This window comes from Mobula hypostoma, chromosome X1, assembly GCF_963921235.1.
Source record: "Mobula hypostoma chromosome X1, sMobHyp1.1, whole genome shotgun sequence".
Lineage (NCBI taxonomy): Eukaryota > Metazoa > Chordata > Chondrichthyes > Myliobatiformes > Myliobatidae > Mobula > Mobula hypostoma.
Window position 1 is genome coordinate 46901763 of NC_086128.1, and position 18456 is coordinate 46920218.

Below are 18456 nucleotides of genomic sequence, written 5' to 3' on the forward strand. Positions count from 1 at the left end.
GCTAATACCTATTTTTCTCTTCTCAAGAAAGCCACAGGCAACATGCAAGTACCAGCATGCGTAAAATTTGAATTTCAAGTGTGGTGATATTTATTTTAACATGAAAAAAAAGTTCTTCCCTTCCATCATTCAGCAAAATTCTTTATTGAGAAAAGGTCTGTGGTAATAACTTGACAATTTAAATATTTAATTTACAAGAATGAAAATGAAAAATATAGTCCTCATTGGCTGCACATACATCATGGTCTGTGGGTCCCAAACCCCTGGGCATTCATGCTCTGACTACTGGCTCCATTTTACTTTTCGGTTGGTTTATTTGAGATTAAACAGATTCTATTGCTAGATTCTTCATCCTCAGCCTGGTTTAATGCAAGTGGTAATGTGTCTGTAAAATACAAATGAAAGGAAATGGAAAACTGGGCAAAGTAAATGCAGGCCAGCCTATTCAGAAGCACTTGAGTAATTACACTGAAAATTCTTGCCCATGGGCCCGGTTTTAACCCAACCTGTTTGCCAGGAAACTGGCACGCTCGGCCAGGCTGCTGCTTTACACCCTAAGCGATTTTAATTAAAGTTAATGGAAACTAAAATGGGGCAAAATAACTGTTTAACAGCATCCTTTGCATGTATGTGAATAACCATATCTGCAACACTGCCTCAGTTATCATTCTGTGCATCTTTGGATCCTTAATTCTGAGGTCTAAAAGGATATCTGATTAAGCCACCGAACAGTCTGTAAAATTTATTCCTTGAATGAATTGTTTGCTGACTTCTCCTTGAATCAACTGCTATGCTGTCTCCTCTTTATCTGGATTACGATGTACTTTTAGCTGGCACACTGGCACTGGAAATGAATGAACAGTTTTCATTAAAATCTGTTGGCAATACTGTAAATCCACTGGTTTGCTCATTTTATTTCTGTGGTGTTATTCTATCATTTCAGTTTGCAATGATGATAATTAATGAAAATCGCAATTTTTGAAAATGCATCCAATTCAGTTTTTCAGTGTTTGTGAGTGAAGAAAATACTTGCATAAAATAAAAAAAATCACTGATTTGTTATGATGGATTAAACAAATTCACACTTTCAATCTAGTCCTTTTATAGAACTTAAGTTATCTTTGGCATGTCATTTATTTTAATAATCCTTTGATGCACTTAAAATTTCTGAAAGCAATGCAAATTGTTACATTTCCAGGTTCAATCCTGCAGTCTTGAACTAGAATGCAAATACTGTCATTAGTGTGTAAATTGTCCAGATACTTTTGGTGAGGAGGAAAAATCCTTCAAGTTTTAAGTCATAAGGATCATTTGACCTGCTCTACTGCTGCCTTGGCAGAAATCAGACCTCACCTTACTTGTCAAGTAATTGCCATATTTAATTATTAATTGCCTTTAAAGTGCAGGATGGAGTACAGGTAAGAAGCTTAGAGAGGTAAAAGGGGAGAAACAGCAGTTTCAAAGACTGATAGAATGGTTCTAAAGACATTTCAACTCATTTGAAGCCTTTGGCCTTGCTAAAGGACTGTGGATTTGTGTATTAAACAAGAGCAAAGTGAAAGGAAGGTCCATGTGCAGACTGGCACATGACGAATAGGGTCTTGTGGAAACACTGGGGATGGCAGAAGGCGGAACCTGGAAACCCCTTTTCCTCTGACCATCTTAGTGTTTTGACCTGAAATGTCGACGGTTGCTTGACCTACTGAGTTCCTCCCACTAATAGGGTTCTACCACTGCCTGAGACAGTCCTGTGAATAGGGATAGTAAAGTGTACTAATAGCTCTGCATTTAGCTATCTGTTGTGCCTGTTTTGTTAAGACACATTCCTAATCCATTTTCTCAAAAACATTAAAATGGTCCATTGAGAAATACAGTACTTTGGAAAGGCTCATCCTCTCATTCCAGTTCCCATTTTGCTGTGACAAGACATTCACATATGTTGGAATCTTGTGACGTTTGATCAAATACACAATTTTACCTGTAGCATCTAATGCAATATTATTCATTCCACAACTGAGGACCTATTAAGGAATCACAGAGCACAGCTGTTATTCAGGGGTCTGCTGTCCAAGAACTTGTTCAGGATTAGCCCTTAATTTTCTGTTAAATTGAGGACCGCTTATTACTCTGCACAGTGCTACATGAGCACTAATAGATGGATAGAGCATTAGAAAATAGGCCGTAATCCCATTTGGGCCCCATTCATACCAGTGATTGTGCTGTTGACAGAGAGAAAAAGAAACAACAGCTGGTCAAAAGTTTATGAGAGCAATGGTAGTCAGTTCAAAATAGAAAAACTAATACTGACTATTGAGGTAGTTGGAAGAACTATGAAGGACTTTTAACCTTTTCATGGGCTGTGTATTGCCTACCAACCTGGGGTGGCCAGTTTGATAAAGCCAACATGATTATATCATTAGTCATAGTCATAGAACTCTACAGCACAGAAACAGGCACTTTGGCCCATCTAGTCCATGCTTAACTATTAATCTGTGTAGTCCCATCGATATGCACCCGAAACACAGCCCACCATACCTTTCCCATCCATATACCGACCTAAATTTCCCATAAATATTGAAATTGACCCTGCATCCACCACTTCCACTGTCAGGTCATTCCACACTCTCAACACCCTCTGAATGAAGATATTCTCCCTCATGTTTCCCTTAACCATTTCATCTTTCACCCTTAACCCATGATCTCTAGTTCCAGTCTCATCCTTTCCTTATGACTCAGGTCCTGAAGCCCTGGCAACATACTTGTAAATTTTCCCTGCACGCTTCCAATCTTATTATATCTTTCCCAAAGGCAGGTGACCAAAACTGCACACAATACTCCAAATTAAGCCTCACCAATGTCTTATACATCTTCAACATAACATCCATCTGCTGTACTCAATACTTTGATTTATGAAGGCCAATGTCCCTAAAGCTCTCTTTATGACCCTATCTACCTGTGACACCACTTTCAGAAATTGTGGATATGTATTCCTAGATCCCTCTGTTTTACCACACTCCTCAGTGTCCTACCACTCACTATGTACATCCTACCCTAGCTTGTCCTCCCAAAGTGCAACAATTCACAATTGTTTGCATTGAATTCCATCTGCCATTTTTTCCAGCAGGTTCAGAGCTCGCTGCAAGCTTTGATAGCCTTCCCCGCTATCTACTATGCCCACAATCCTGGTGTCGCCGCAAATTTGCTGATCCAGTATACTACAGAATCATCCAGATCTTTGATACAGACGACAAACAACATCAGACCCAGCACTGATCCCTGCTTCACACCATTAGTCACGGTCCTCCATTCAGAGAGGCAACCGTCTACTACCACTCAGGCTTCTCCTCGGAAGCCAATGTCTAATCCAATTTACTACCTCATCATGAATGGCAACCAACCGAACCTTCTTGACCAACCTTCCATGCGGGACCTTGTCAAGGGCCTTGCTAAAGTCCTTGTAGATGGTATCTACTGCCTGAGTAGTAAATTCCTGAGTAACTTCCCCAAAAATAATCGATAAGATTGGTTAGACATGACCTACCATGCACAACCCCATGTTGACTACCCCTAATCAGTCCTTGTCTATGCAAATACTTATACAGTCCCTTCAAAAAGTATTCAGCATCAACTATTTTCATATTTCACTGCCTCATTTCCTTTTTTTGTAATTTATTTTTATTGAATTTCATCATCAAACAAACATTTCCATAAGATGTATTTCAGATACTGAAATATGATCAAATATGATCATGTAATCATATTTGTCACAAATCTCCACTTAATATTAAGATGCCAGTAACCTGCCTTTGCCCCTTCTCCTGTCAGTATAAACAGCTCTGCCAGGCTTAGTAGCTAAACCACACATGAAGGCCAGAAGCTGGACTTGGTTGTCAGAGACTATTGGAGATGCACACCATTGGGAGCATTTAATAGGCTGTGGGAGCATGTCCCCACTACTATCCCCATGCTATAACAACCTTAAGGAACGCTATACATATATATACAAACGTATATTTCCTCATTACAGAATTCCTCAAAATTATTATGGTTACTATTGGTGGAGTAGGTACGGATGCACCGATTTTAATGGAAACTTATGTAAAGGATGGAAAGTTATTGAATGGTTTATTGTATATATTTATTTTTGAATTAAGTACATTTTGAAATTAAAAAAAACTATAGCAAGTGATCACTGGATCTCACCAACAGGCACCAAGACCTCGCCTGACTGGTGGTGAGAGAGGCCCTCCCAGTCAGAGCCCTCCTGTACGTCCGGAACGTTGTCTCCGCACCCCACTGCCCACGGGAGGACTGCAGTGAGGAGGAGTCTGTGACCCTCCTCTTTGCACACTGTCAGTTCGCAAAGAGGGTGTGGAGGAGGATGGACGGGCTGGTGTCACATTTCCTCCCCAGCAGCTGCGTAAGAGAGGACTCTCTGATCTACGGGCTATTCCCGGGGATGCACATGGAGACCAACATCCGGTGCTGCTGGCAGATCATCAACTCGGTGAAAGACGCTCTTTGGTCGGCCTGAAACCTGATGATCTACCAGCACATGGAGATGTCCGTGGGAGAATGCTGCCGACTGGCACATTCTCGGCTGCAGGAGTACGCGCTGAGGGACGCACTGAAACTCGGTGCAGCCACCGCAAGGGGCCGGTGGGGAAGGACCACAGTATAGGTTTCTTCACCCGTGGGAGTGGGAGGGGTCGGGTGGCGGGGAGTATACCCCTCAACAATGATGTGGTAAGGTGAATAACTGGAGTGCCACATAGGTGGCCATAAGTACGGATATGTACAGACTATAATGGAAACGTATGTAAAGGATGGAAAGTTATTGAATGGTGTATTGTATATAATTATATATTTTTGAATAAAGTATATTTTGAAATTTAAAAAAACTATAGCAAGTGTAACTCTTGAACAAATGCTGGGAACAATCAGCAGATCAAGCAGTGTTTGTGGAAAGAGGAACACCTTGATGTTTCAAGTAAAAGTCCCTTCTTTAGAACTGGGAAAATGAGAAAACAAGTTGTAGAGAGTTGGGAGACAGATGGGTAGAGCACAAGGAATATCTCTGATGGAATGAGATCACTGCTGGCTGGGTAATGTAATGTTTACCACATGGTCCAGTTTACACATAAATGAGAAGAGAGTGTTACGTACCCCGTAACTGGGTTGCCAACCCAGCAGAAATGGATCACTCAGTTGGAGTCTGGATTACTAGAACTAAGAAAGTTTTATTAAAAACACAAGCAACACAGTACTGTAATCAAAAGGATAATGAATGCAACAGTTCAGCAGTGATAAACATACATGTACACAGAATTAAGATAACAGGATCAATCAAGCTCTATCGTTGTCTAGGGGTAAATGACCAGTTTCAAAGTGACGCAAAGTTCAGTTCAGTTCAGTTCACAGTAATCGCTGCCGTGGCGATGGACAGTGGGGGGAAGGTGAGAGAGAGCAAAACGAATGAATATTCAACATGGCTTCCACACAGACCTTCGCAGTCAGCTTTCGGGCGAGTCCTTTGTGATGTCATCTGAGGTCACTGACCGTGACCCCTCCGTTTCCAGATATGATCGTTTCCCTGTGGTGAACCTGGCACCCAGGCAAGGGTGGACACACACCAGGTTCCCGCCGATCGTGCCTTTCCACCCTGTGCGTCTATGGCCTGGTACTTCCCACCGACTTGTGAGAGACGCAGGGCTTCCAGGGTCTTGTTACCTCGGGTGTCGTGTGTGTCCTGCCTTAGTGAACCTGTCCCTTTTTATCCCCCTGCTGGGGTATCGCCTGTCCATCACTTCAAACAGTTCAGGGTTCAAAGGGGGAGCCGATCTTGACAGCTCTCTCTCCCCTTCATTAACATCTCCAAGTGCTGCCCCATTGTTTTCCTTATCTCTCTCTCTCTCCTGAAGACAGGTGGCAGACCAACTGCTGATTCCACTGGTGCCAGCACAGGACAGCTACATCGTAATCTATGTGTATTCTTGTCACGAGAGAGAGAGAGAGAGAGAGAGAGAGAGAGAGAGAGAGGGGGGGGCAGAGAGGAAGGAAGGGGAAGAGGGAGAGAAAGAGAGAGATAGAGAGAGGGAGGGGGGAGAGGGAGGGGGGAGAGGGAGAGGGGAAGAGGGGGAGGGAGAGTGAGAGAGAGAGCAATGCAATAGCTGTGAAATGCAGGTTGCAGTTTTGGCCAAAGCCTTTATGTGAAGAGGAAAAAGCTGGAAATTCGAGATCAGGCAATGGTTTATTATTAGAGATGGATACAGTAGTTTTATAGCAGAACTGGCTGATAGAAACAGAAGCAAATTAGCTGAAATTATTGAATTCGGTACTGCTGTAAGGTTATGTGTGTCTAATAGTAAATCAGTTTTTCTCTCTCCTTCACAACCACTGCTGATCTACTTTTCATTTTAAACTTCTGCCTTTTCCACTGCAACCTAAAACTTAATTTATTTTCTCAGTTTATCAGTTCTGATTACACATTTATAATATTTTCTGTTTTTAATTCAGATTTCCAAAATCGGTATTTTTTAAATTTTCAATCTCTTGGGACATGTTATTCTTTTCCTGTCAAACAGTAAGATCGTCAGGGTGAACTAAATGTAGATTTTTTTTATATCCCCTACAAACAAGTATGGAGCTTCAATCAAACTGAACTCTGGAGATGGAGTGGAATGATGTGGTGATGAATCTCTAGGCAAAATAAATCTCATACCTAAAATGGTTGTGTTGCTTCCTCTGAGAAGCCCATTTTGAAAGTTTGCATACACATCTCATTCAGGGTCAAACTTTCCCATTTCTCACCACTGACCAACCCTATCGTACCTAATCCAAGAGGTTAAGTGCCCTCAAGAACTAAACATCCAGGTAACTTTCCACTCTCCCTAATGCGTCATATTGTCTGAATCTTGATTGCAGTTCATCAGTTCCAACCAAAGTATTCCAATCTGCACATCATTTCTGCAATTACTGTCCCATGGATCCCATTGATTTCAATCCACTCCCATACAATACAGCTGCAATGTGTCAACTACCATGTCCCAAATTCATATGTATTTTTAAAAATTTCATTAAAGTATTTAATTCTGTCACCATTGCCTTCATGTCAGTGAAGTTCACACTTTGTGGCCCCTGCACTGGAGAGAAGCTGAGCCTGCAGTTGTATTCCTTTCATTTTGAATCATTTAACTTCAATTAACTAGTTTTGGCTAATTCACCAATTACCTGGGAGACTAAAAGCTACTGGTTTAACATAATGTAATATGATTACTTAACATTGCATATTTCAAAGAATTTAACGTCAAAGCAAAATTTAAAAATACATTAAAATAAAATCACTCTCTTCCTCAATAAAATCCATTTTCCCTGGTCCCTGAAGTCTGAGGAAGCTGTGTTAAAAACACACTGGGCTTTTGCTTGGGCCCACAGACCAGACACATCATAGACATTAAACAAAATATTGATTCTATCACCACTGTCCTGACCTCAAATGCATAATTTATGCTGCATTCAGAGGATGCTATGCATACAGTACGTTTTGAATTCATTTTGTTGGATTAGACCGTATAATTGTTATTTCCTTGAGTTTAACTTTCCTCTGTTTGTTTGTATTTTTATATAATTACCTATGTATATGCAATTGTTCAGTGTGTTTCCTAGTGGGTACCATTCTTCTGTGTTCTGAAAGCTTCTTGGGTATCACATTATTTGAATAGGGGCTATCTGATTGGTTAACTCTTATCTACAAAATGTTAATGGCATCTGTTATCTGTAGCATAAGAAGAGCAAAGCACGTTGGCTTTCTCTCTGTTCTTTGTTCTCCTTTCCTGCTGTCGCCTTCTCTCTCACTACCCTCCTTTCCCAATCCCTTTGTTCTCTTAGTGCTTAATAAACAGCTGTGAGCAAAAGTTTCATGCCTCATTTTTGACTTATGAAGAACCTTGGATCAAAAACATCAAAATCCAGCAAATTTTGGCCTAGTTGGCAAAGATGATTGTGAAGGTTTAGGGACTTGGAAGAATCCTGGTGAAGTGAAACATTTTCAGTGCGCAAACTCAAAAAGGAGATAATATCTCCCTCGAAATTCAAAATCACCTGAGAAAACCGCCTATTCTTTTTTCAATACACCTTCTAGTGGAAGTTTAAGAATGAAAGAAACTTTTATACATCGCTACTTTGAAAAAAATCTGACTAGCACTGAAATTAACATCGTGCTCAAATTAAATTCGAAAAAGCCGGTGGAGTACCTAAGAAATCTTCCAATTGTAATCTAGTGCTTAAAAAAGAGATCTAGATTGGAATCCAGTGAGGAAAAATTGTTATTTGCAACCAAAAATACCATCTGTAAGCCTACAGAAATCTGATTGTAGTCCTAAAATAAAATATCGACTGCAATCTTATAAAATTTCAATTGCAATCCAATAAGATTTCAACTGCAAACCTATAAAGGATTCACATCTATAGTAGTTTGTCAAAGTTAGTCCTTTGGAGTTTGCGAAGACTCAGCATGACATCTAAAACTTTGACAAACTTTCATAGATGTGTGCTGGAGAGTACATTGGCTGGCTGCATCACATCCTGGTATGGAGACACTAATGCCCTTGAACAGAAAATCCTCCAAAAAGTAGTGGATACCGCCCAGTTTGTCACGGGTAAAGCCCTCCCCACCATTGAGCATATCTACACAGTGCACTATCACAAGAAAGCAGCATTCATCATCTGGGACCCCCACCACCCAAAACATGCTCTCTTCTCATTGCTGCCATCAGGAAGAAGGTAGAAGAGCCTCAGAACTCACACCAGCATCTTCAGGCACAGATATTACCCCTCAACCGGAGGGGATAACTTCACTTGCCCCATCATTGAAATGTTCCTATAACCTATGGACTCACTTTCAAGGACACTTCAACTCATGTTCTTGATATTTATTGCTTATTTAATTATTATTTTTATTATTGTTATTTTTTATTCATTTTATCTTTATTTTTGTATTTGCACAGCATGTTGTGTTTTACACACTGTTTGTTTACCTTGTTGGTGCAGTCTTTCATTAATTCTATTATGATTATTGGATTTATTGAGTATGACCACAAGAAAATGTATCTCAAGGTTGCATATTGTTACATATACTTACTTTGATAATAAATTTACTTTGAATCTTGAACTTTGAACTTTGAACATATGGTCAGTTTGATCAAGTGTGTGATCGTGTGAAAAAATTAATGGAGAAGTAAAGTTAACTATTCAATTGTGAAAGAAAAGTAGAAGCTATGATAAACTACAAAAACAGCAAGATAGAGACAGTAAAAAGTCTAAAAAGCAAATTTTTTTCATTAACTGAATGAGTGAAAAAATATGATATGTGTAATAGAATTGAGGTGCATTGTCCAGAGCTTTGAAGCAGACCAAGGCAGAATGAGAAAGCTCAGCAGGGACTTCAAATGGGCAGAACCTGCGAGTGACGCTTCTTCTTGGGCAACACCCCCGACATTGGACAGTCCTCCAAGACTGCAACACCATGCAGTCTCTGAGGAATTACAGCATGGACATGACATGAACTCTGCAGTGACCTCTAGTAACTCAAGTGAAGATAACAGTGATGAACCAATAGGATTGACCGCTATGCCACAGCTTGCTCCAGTGAGGACCAAGGAAGTGAAGACATGCAGGACTGAAGATGGAACCTATGAAAGGAGACTGACAGTGGACTACTAGGTTGCTAATCAATGCATCAACAAGCTAACCCCTCTAGTGCAGCTCCATCAACAATTACACACATCACACTGAGAGTTTACAGTTATTGATATGACTAATGGATTCTGGTCAGTACCACTGACTCCTGAATGTTAACTGTGGTTGGTTTTCACAGTTGATGGTCAACAATGCTAGTGGACGAGGCTACTACAAGCGCTTCACAACAGTCCCACTGTCTATCACATGGCTTTGAGACAACCCCTGAGAGACATAGCAGACATTGATTTGAATATCATACAATATGTGGGTGATGTCATGACTGAATCTGAAGCTGCCGACCAGCATCAACATGAGGTGCTTTATTTGTTCAATTATCTATCCTACAAAGGTCACAAAGCAAATTTAGACAAGGCACAATTTCAACAAGTGGAAGTAATTTCAGCAAGGCATTTGATAAGGTACTCCATGCAAGGCTTATTGAGAAAGTAAGGAGGCATGGGATCCAAGGGGACATTGCTTTATGGATCCAGAACTGGCTTGCCCACAGAAGGCAAAGAGTGGTTGTAGACGGGTCATATTCTGCATGGAGGTCAGTGATCAGTGGCGTGATTTTTATAAATGACCTGGGTGAGGAATTGGAGGGATGGGTTAGTAAATTTGCTGATGACACAAAGGTTGGGGGTGTTGTGGATAGTGTGGAGGGCTGTCAGAGGTTACAGTGGGACATTGATAGGATGCAAAACTGGGCTGAGAAGTGGCAGTTGGCATTCAACCTAGGTAAGTGTGAGATGGTTCATTTTGGTAGGTCAAATATAATAGCAGAATATAGTATTAATGGTAAGACTCTTGGCAGTGTGGAGGATCAGAGGGATTTTGGGGTCCGAGTCCATAAGACACTCAAAGCTGCTGCGCAGGTTGACTCTGTGGTTAAGAAGGCGTATGGTGCATTGGCCTTCACCAATTGTGGGATTGAGTTTAGGAGCCGAGAGATAATGTTGCAGCTATATAGGACCCTGGCCAGACCCTACTTGGAGTACTGTGCTCAGTTCTGGTCACCTCGCTACAGGAAGGATGTGGAAACCATAGAAAGAGTGCAGAGGAGATTTACAGGGATGTTGCCTGGAATGGGAAGCATGCCTTATGAAAATAGATTGAGTGAACTCGGCCTTTTCTCCTTGGAGTGACGGAGGATGAGAGGTGACCGGATAGAGGTGTATAAGATGATGAGAGGCATCGATCATGTGGATAGTCAGAGGCTTTTTCCCAGGGCTGAAATGGCTAGCATGAGAGGGCATAGTTTTAAGGTGCTTGGAAGTAGGTACAGAGGAGATGTTAGGGGCAAGTTTTTTACACAGAGAGTGGTGAGTGCGTGGAACGGGCTTCCAGCGACGGTGGTGGAGGCGGATACAATAGGGTCTTTTAAGAGACTCCTAGATAGGTACATGGAGTTTAGAAAAATAGAGAGCTATGGGTAACCCTAGGTAATTTCTAAGGTAAGGACATGTTCAGCACAGCTTTGTGGGCCAAAGGGCCTGTATTGTGCTGTAGATTTTCTATGTTTCTATGTTTCTAATTTACTTGAGACTGGAAAATTTTCCAAGGTAATCAAGAAATTACTGAAGATCATGCAAAAGCCATTGAGTCAGCAAAGCCCCTAACAACAGTTCAGCAAGTCCGGTCATTTCTGGGTTTATGCAACTACATCAGAGTATTGGTCAATTCATACGCTGAAATTTCTCATCAATCTGTTGAAGGGGCAGTAAATGCTCAGGTGACCCTGTGACTCTTAATGGAGAACAACTGAAAGCATTTCAAACTTTAAAGGAAACATTACGTACTGCAGCTGCATGAACATTGAATGGTTTTTTCTTTTTTTTTGTAATTTATTTTTTATTGAATTTCATCATCAAACAAACATTTCCATAAGATGTATTTCAGATACTGTACATATACATCATATAATCATATTTGTCACAAATCTCCACATAATATTTATCTGAGGTATACACTTATAGAAAGGAGAGGAAAGAAAGAACAAGCAAAAGGAGAAAACTATGTACAAGTAGGGAGTGATTTTTTTTTTACAACATATTCATTGACTTGTGAGAATAAAATCAGGCCTATGAGGTGTTATGTAGTTAAACCATTTTTTCCAGTATGAATAAAATTTTTCCAACTTATGATGAATAGATGCTGTTATCTTCTCCATTTTGTAAATGTCCATTAGGGTTAGGGTCCATCCATACATTTAAAGTTAGGCTCTCCTGTGATAATCATTTCCTGGTAAGGGTCATTTTACCAGCCACCAGCAGTACATTCATTAAATATTTATCTCTTTTCAACTCTTCTTGAGGTATACACCCCAAATATATAGTCTTACTCTCTAAGGGTATTTCACATTTAAAGATGTCTTGTAGGGCATTATGTATCCCACTCCAATAGTCTTTGATAATGGGGCATTCCCAGAAAATATGATAATGGTTTGCATTTTGATTTTCACAATTTCTCCAGAAAACAAGGGGGTTACTATCATAATGGGATTTCTGAGAGGATGTAATAAAATATCTTATCAAGTTTTTCCACCTGAACTCCCTCCGTTTCTGTGAACTGGTATACTTCCATTGACACCTCCATATTCTTGTCCAGTCTTCCTCAGATATTATTATCCTACTTTCCTTCTCCCGTTTTGTTTTAATGTATGAAGCCGAATGTGTTTTAAGATTTGACAAACCCTTATACACGCTTGAAATGATTTTACTACCGTTGTCCGAATTATATACTTTTCTAAATAGCTCTATCAGACATGTACTTGACTTGGTTATATTTTTAACCGTCCTATTAACATACTGTCGCATCTGTAAATACCAGTAAAAGTCTTGTTTTTCTAATAAGTGTTTCTCTTTGAGCATTTCAAAACTGAACTGTGTTCCTCCTTTCATTATATTGCAAATAGCTGTTATTCCTTTAGCTGTCCAGTCCTTAAATCTAGCATCCAGTTTATTCGGCGTAAAATCCGAGTCATATGCACACCATTTAAGAATTGCAATGTCTCTCTCTAGTTTATATTCTTTTATAATAGTTTTCCATATTTTAAGAGTCCATTTGACCCACGGGTTGTCAATATTATTTATATAACTGTGTAGGTTGTTATCAGCCAAAATTGCCTGTATGGGGATGGAAAGTATCCTCTCCTCAATGTTTTTCCATTGACCATTGTCTCATTTTCTAAATTTAAAATATATTGAAGTAGGATTTTTGAGCTAATCTAGAAAACATTGTGCATCATGTCAAATCAAAAGAAAAAATTCAAAACGTCAATAGCTTATTAAAAATTATAAACCAAAATTGAGAGGCTGAAAAAGTATTCATCCTCTTTGCAATTACTATGCTAACTCGAAGTCAAAGAACACTCCAACCAACCCTCGAAAGGGTTATTAGAAAATGCAAGTCAGGAGATGGATACAAGAAAATTTCCAAGTCACTGACTGTCCCTTGGAGTACAGTTAAGTCAATCATCAAGAAATGGAAAGAATGTACACAGCTGTAAATCTGCCTAGAGCAGACTGTCCTCAAAAACTGAGTGACTGTGCAGGAAGGGGACTAGTGAGGGAGGCCACCAAGAGACCTATGACAACTCTGGAGGAGTTACAAGCTCCAGTGGCTGAGATGGGAGAGAGTGCACAGACAACAACTGTTGCCCGGGTGCTTCACCAGTTGCAGCTTTGTGGGAGAGTGGCAAAGGGAAAGCCACTGTTGAAAAAACTCACCTAAAGTCTCAGCTAGAGTTTTCCAGAAAGCACGTGGAAGGCTCTGAAGTCAGCTGGACAAAAGTTCTATGGTCTGATGAAAAAAAATTTTCTATTTTTTTAGAAAAAAAATTTTCTAATTTTCCCTGTTTTTTGGGCTCTACTATCGGGAAAAAAGGAGTATGTGATTCACAAATAAAAATTCTCAGTTAAATTGATCAAAACCTCTGGTTGACTAAGCGCTATGTTTGGTGTAAGCCAAACACTGCACATCATCAAAACACACCATCTGTACCATGAAGCATGGTAGTAGCTGCATCACGCTGTGGGGATATTTCACTACAGCAGGCCCTGGAAGGCTTGTGAAGGTAGAGGGTAAAATGAATGCAGCAAAATACAGAGAAATCCCGGAGGAAAACCTGATGCAGTTTGCAAGAGAACTGCAACTTGGGAGAAGATTTGTTTTCCAGCAAGACAATGACCCCAAGCATAAAGCTTAAGCTACACAGGAATGGCTTAAAAACAACAGTTAATGTCCTGGAGTGGCCAAGTCAGAGCCCAGACCTCAATCCAAATGAGAATTTGTGGCTGGACTTGAAAAGGAATGTTCACTCACAATCCCCAAGCAATCTTGCAGAGCTTGAGCAGTTTTGTGAAGAAGAATGGGGAAAAATTGCAATGTCCAGATGTGCAAAGCTGATAGAGACCTATCCACACAGATTCAAGGCTGTAAATGCTGCCAAAGGTGAATCTAATAAAAACTTACTTGAAGGGGGTGAATACTTATGCAATCAATTATTTAGTGTTTTATATTTGTAATTAATTTGGATCACTTTGTAGAGATCTGTTTTCATTTTGACACAAAGGAGTACTTACATATACATATACACATACATATACACACACATGCATATACACACACTCATATACATACACATACGTAAATGCTATCTAACGCTCAATGTGCAGAAAATAAAAAAAACACATCATGCTCAGAAAAAAGAACCCATTAAAAAAAAGAATAAAATAACCCATAAAAAAGACCATTGAGCACACAATGCGCAATGATAAAAAAATCAGCATGCAAACAGTAACTGCAAGCAAGCAGTGTTTCCAAACTGAAGTCCGTAAAGCAAGTCCCATAGTTCAGCGCAGAACTGAATAAATGCCGTGGAGCAGCAATGTGAACCAACCCCCACCTGGCTTCAGGCCTCTACACCCTGACCTTTTCAATCTGGCCCAGTGCTTAACTCTGTCCGAACACTGGATTCTGCCACTTCAAGCAGCGTTCTGAACTGACCCATACCTTGCTTCGGCCTCGACACCCTGACTTTTACAATCTGGCTCTGTGCTTAAACCTCTGTCTAAACAACAGGTTCTGGCTCTTGGAAATGCCAGACTTCACTGCTTCGATTCAGCCTGTAAATTTCCATCTGAACATCATGTTTAGTAGAATTGACAGGCTTTAGGCCTGGGCCCAGCGGCTTCGACTTGGCCTGTGCCCATTCTTTCATGCTCTTCCACACTCTCAGCAACAGGCCTAACACCTTGCCTTGCCTCAGTTCTGCCACATTGAATTGCCTCCAATTCTAAAGGGAAGTTACAGATTATTACTTGTGATGATCAGTTGCCTGAATAAGTGTGGTTAACAATGTATTTAGTTGCTTTCCTTGTTTCCTTAGTCACCAGCCAGAAGTTGCAGAGGGTCATCAGCTCCATCTTAAACAACCGTGTGGTAAATATTCAGCAGACCAAACTAAAATGAAGACAGAAGTGCATTCAAGACAAGTTAGGGAAATGATCATAGAGAAGCACAAATCTGGGGAAGGGTACTAGACCATCTCAAAGGCACTGAACATACCTTGAGGCTCAGTGCAGTTCTTTGTGAAAAATAGAAATAATATGAAACCACAGCCACCCTGCCTAAATCAGGCCACCCTTCTAAACATAGTTGACACCAGAAGAATATACTATAATGCCAACAGTCACTCTGAATGAACTGTTGAAGACAGTGGCTGCAACTGGAGATGAAGTTCATGGCTCCACAAGTCCTTGCATAAAAAGGGAAGAGTGGCAAGGAAGAAGCCTTAGCTAAAAAGAAGCACGTTCTTGCATGTAAAGACTTTGTCACTTAGTGGATACTGTAAAGATATGGAAAAAAGTCTTGTGGTCAGGTGAGACTAAAGTGGAACTTTCTGGCCTCAGCGCCAATGTGGCATAAATCTAATACTGCACATCAGCCAGGTAACACCATCCCTACTGTACGGTATGGTGGAGATAGCATCATGATATGGGGACGCTTTCAGCAGCAGGGATAGAAATCTAGTCAAAATTGAGGGGAAGATGAATGCTGCTAAATACCGAGAGATCCCGGATAAAACCCTGCTAGCCTCTGTGAGAAAGCTTAAACATTTTTGGAAGTTTGTCTTTCAACAAGACAACAACCCAAAGCACACTGCCAGAGCAACCATGGAGTGACCCAGTCAGACTCCTGACCATAACCCAATTGAACGTCTCTGGCAAGACCTCAAGATTGCTGTCCATTGCCGCTCCCCAACTAACCTGACACAGCTTGAGTAATTTTGCAAGGAGGAATGGGCAAATCTTGCTCCATCACATTGTGCAAAGTTAATAGAGACTAATCCAAAATCCATAATGTCTGTAACAGTTGCAGGAAGTGGTTCAGCTGCTGTAAGTGCTGAGCAAAGAAGGATGAATATTTTTGAGCTGTGACATATCAGTTACTGAAAATTTTTAGTTTTTTATGCTTTACAATTTTCCCTGTTTTTTAGGCTCTACTATTGGGAAAAAAGGAGTATGTGATTCACAAATAAAAATTCTCAGTTAAATTGATCAAAACCTCTGGTTGTAATACTCACTTATGTAGATGAAGGTTTGGGGGCTGAACACTGCATATCCTGTCCCTTAGAATACCTTTCAATAACTTACCTGATAATAACTGATGTCAGGCTCACCAGCCTAGAGTATTCTGGCTTATTCTTAGGGCTTTTCTTAAACAAAGGAACAGCATTAATTATCCTCCAATCCTCCAGCACCTCATCTGTTGCTCAGGACACTTTAAATGTCTCTGCTAGGGCCCCTGCAGTTTGTACGGTAGCCTCCCAAAAGATCTAAGGTAATACCTTGTCAGGCCCTGGAGATTTATTCACCCTAATTTGCCTCAAGACAGCAAACACCTCTTCCTCTGTAATAGGATCCATGACCTCACTACTGTTGTGCCTCATTTCTATAGACTCTATTTCTATCTCCCAAGTAAATAGAGATGCAAAAAATTCATTTCAGAACATCACCACCTCTGTCAGCTCCATGCATAGACGACCACTCTGAACTTCAAGAGGATCAATTTTATCCCTTGCTATGCTTTTGCTCTTACTATATCTGCAGAAGCCCAGGGGTTCACTAAACCTGATATCTCTGTCTTTTATTCTGACAGGAACATACAAACGCTGTACTCAAAATTTCACTTTTGAAGGCCTCTCCCTTAACCAGCATACTTTTGCCAGAAAACAGCTTCACATTTGCCAGGTCTTTTCTGATACCATCAAAATTGGCCCTTGTCTAATTAAGAATTTCAACCCAAGGGCCAGACCTATCCTTTTCCATAATTATCCTGAAACTAATGGAATTATGATCACAAGATGCAAAGTGTTCCCTAACACATAACTTTGTCACTTACCCTGTCTCATTCTCTAATAAGAGATCTAATATCACACTCTTTCTAGTTGGGACCTCTGTGTATTGATTAAGGAATATTCTTGAACATATTTGATGAACTCTATCACTCTTTCTACTCTATGTGGAAACTTTAAGTCATGATAAGTATAAAAGACACAGAAGCAGGATTGGGCCATCCAGCCCATCGAGTCTACTCTGCTGAACCATTTCTCTCTCAACCCCATTCTCCTGTCTTTTTCCCGTAACTTTTCATGCCCTGACTAATCAAGAAGCTATCAACCTCCGCCTTAAATACACACAATGACCTGGCCTCCCAGCCACTTGTAGCAACGAATTCCACAGATTCACAACCCTCTGGCTAAAGATTCTCCTCAGCTCCATTAAAAATGGACAACTCTCTATTCTGAGGCTGTGCTCTCTGGTCCTGGACCCCACCACCATAGGAAACATCCTCTCCATATTCACTCTATCTAGGCCTTTCAACATTTAATAGGTTTCAATGAGATTATCCTTCATTCTTCTAAATTCCAGCAAGTAAAGGCTCAGAGGCATCAATTGCTACTCATATGATAAGCCTTTCATTCCCAGAATCATTCTTGTGAACCCTGTCTGAACCCTCTCCAATATCAGTACACCCTTTCTTAAATAAGGGGCCCAAAACTACTCATAATACTCCAAGTGAAGCCTCACCAGTATCTTATAAAGCCTTAGCAATTTGTCCTTGCTTCTATATTCTAGTCCTCTTAAAATGAATGCTAACATTCCATTTGTCTTCCTCATTACTGACTCAACCAGCAAATTAACCTTTAGGGAATACTGCACGAGGGCTCCCAAGTCCATTTGCGCTTTGGATTTTTGAATTTTCTCCATGTTTAGAAAATAATCTATGCTTTTGTTCCTTCTACCAAAGTGCATGACCGTACAATTCACTGCACTGTATTCCATTTGTCACTTCGCTGCCCGTTCTCCTGATTTGTCCAGTCCTTCAGCATACTCCCTGCTTCCTCAACACTATCTGCCCCTCTACCTATTTTTGTATCATCTGCAAACTTGACCACAAAGCCATCAATTTCATCATCCAAATCTCTGACATATAATGTGAAAAGAAGCGGTCCCAGCACCGACCCCTATTTGTCCCCGGCAGCCAAACAGAAAAGACTCCCTTTATTTCCACTTTTTGCCTCCTGACAATCAGCCAATGTTCTATCCATGCTAGTATCTTTCCTGTAATACCGTGGGTTCTTAACTTGTTAAGCAGCCGCATGTGCGGCACCTTGTCAAAGCCCTCCTGAAAATCCAAGTACATTACATCCAC

General features: G+C 40.5%; 1 long non-coding RNA gene across 1 annotated transcript in view; it reads right to left on the reverse strand.

Moving 5' to 3' along the window:
• Positions 1-254: 254 nt before the first annotated feature.
• Positions 255-18456, reverse strand: part of LOC134340351 (uncharacterized) — a 46167-nt gene continuing 27965 nt past the window's right edge. The window contains exon 3 of the long non-coding RNA XR_010016529.1: positions 255-385. This is a non-coding gene — a long non-coding RNA (uncharacterized LOC134340351). The remainder of the gene's footprint in view (positions 386-18456) is intronic.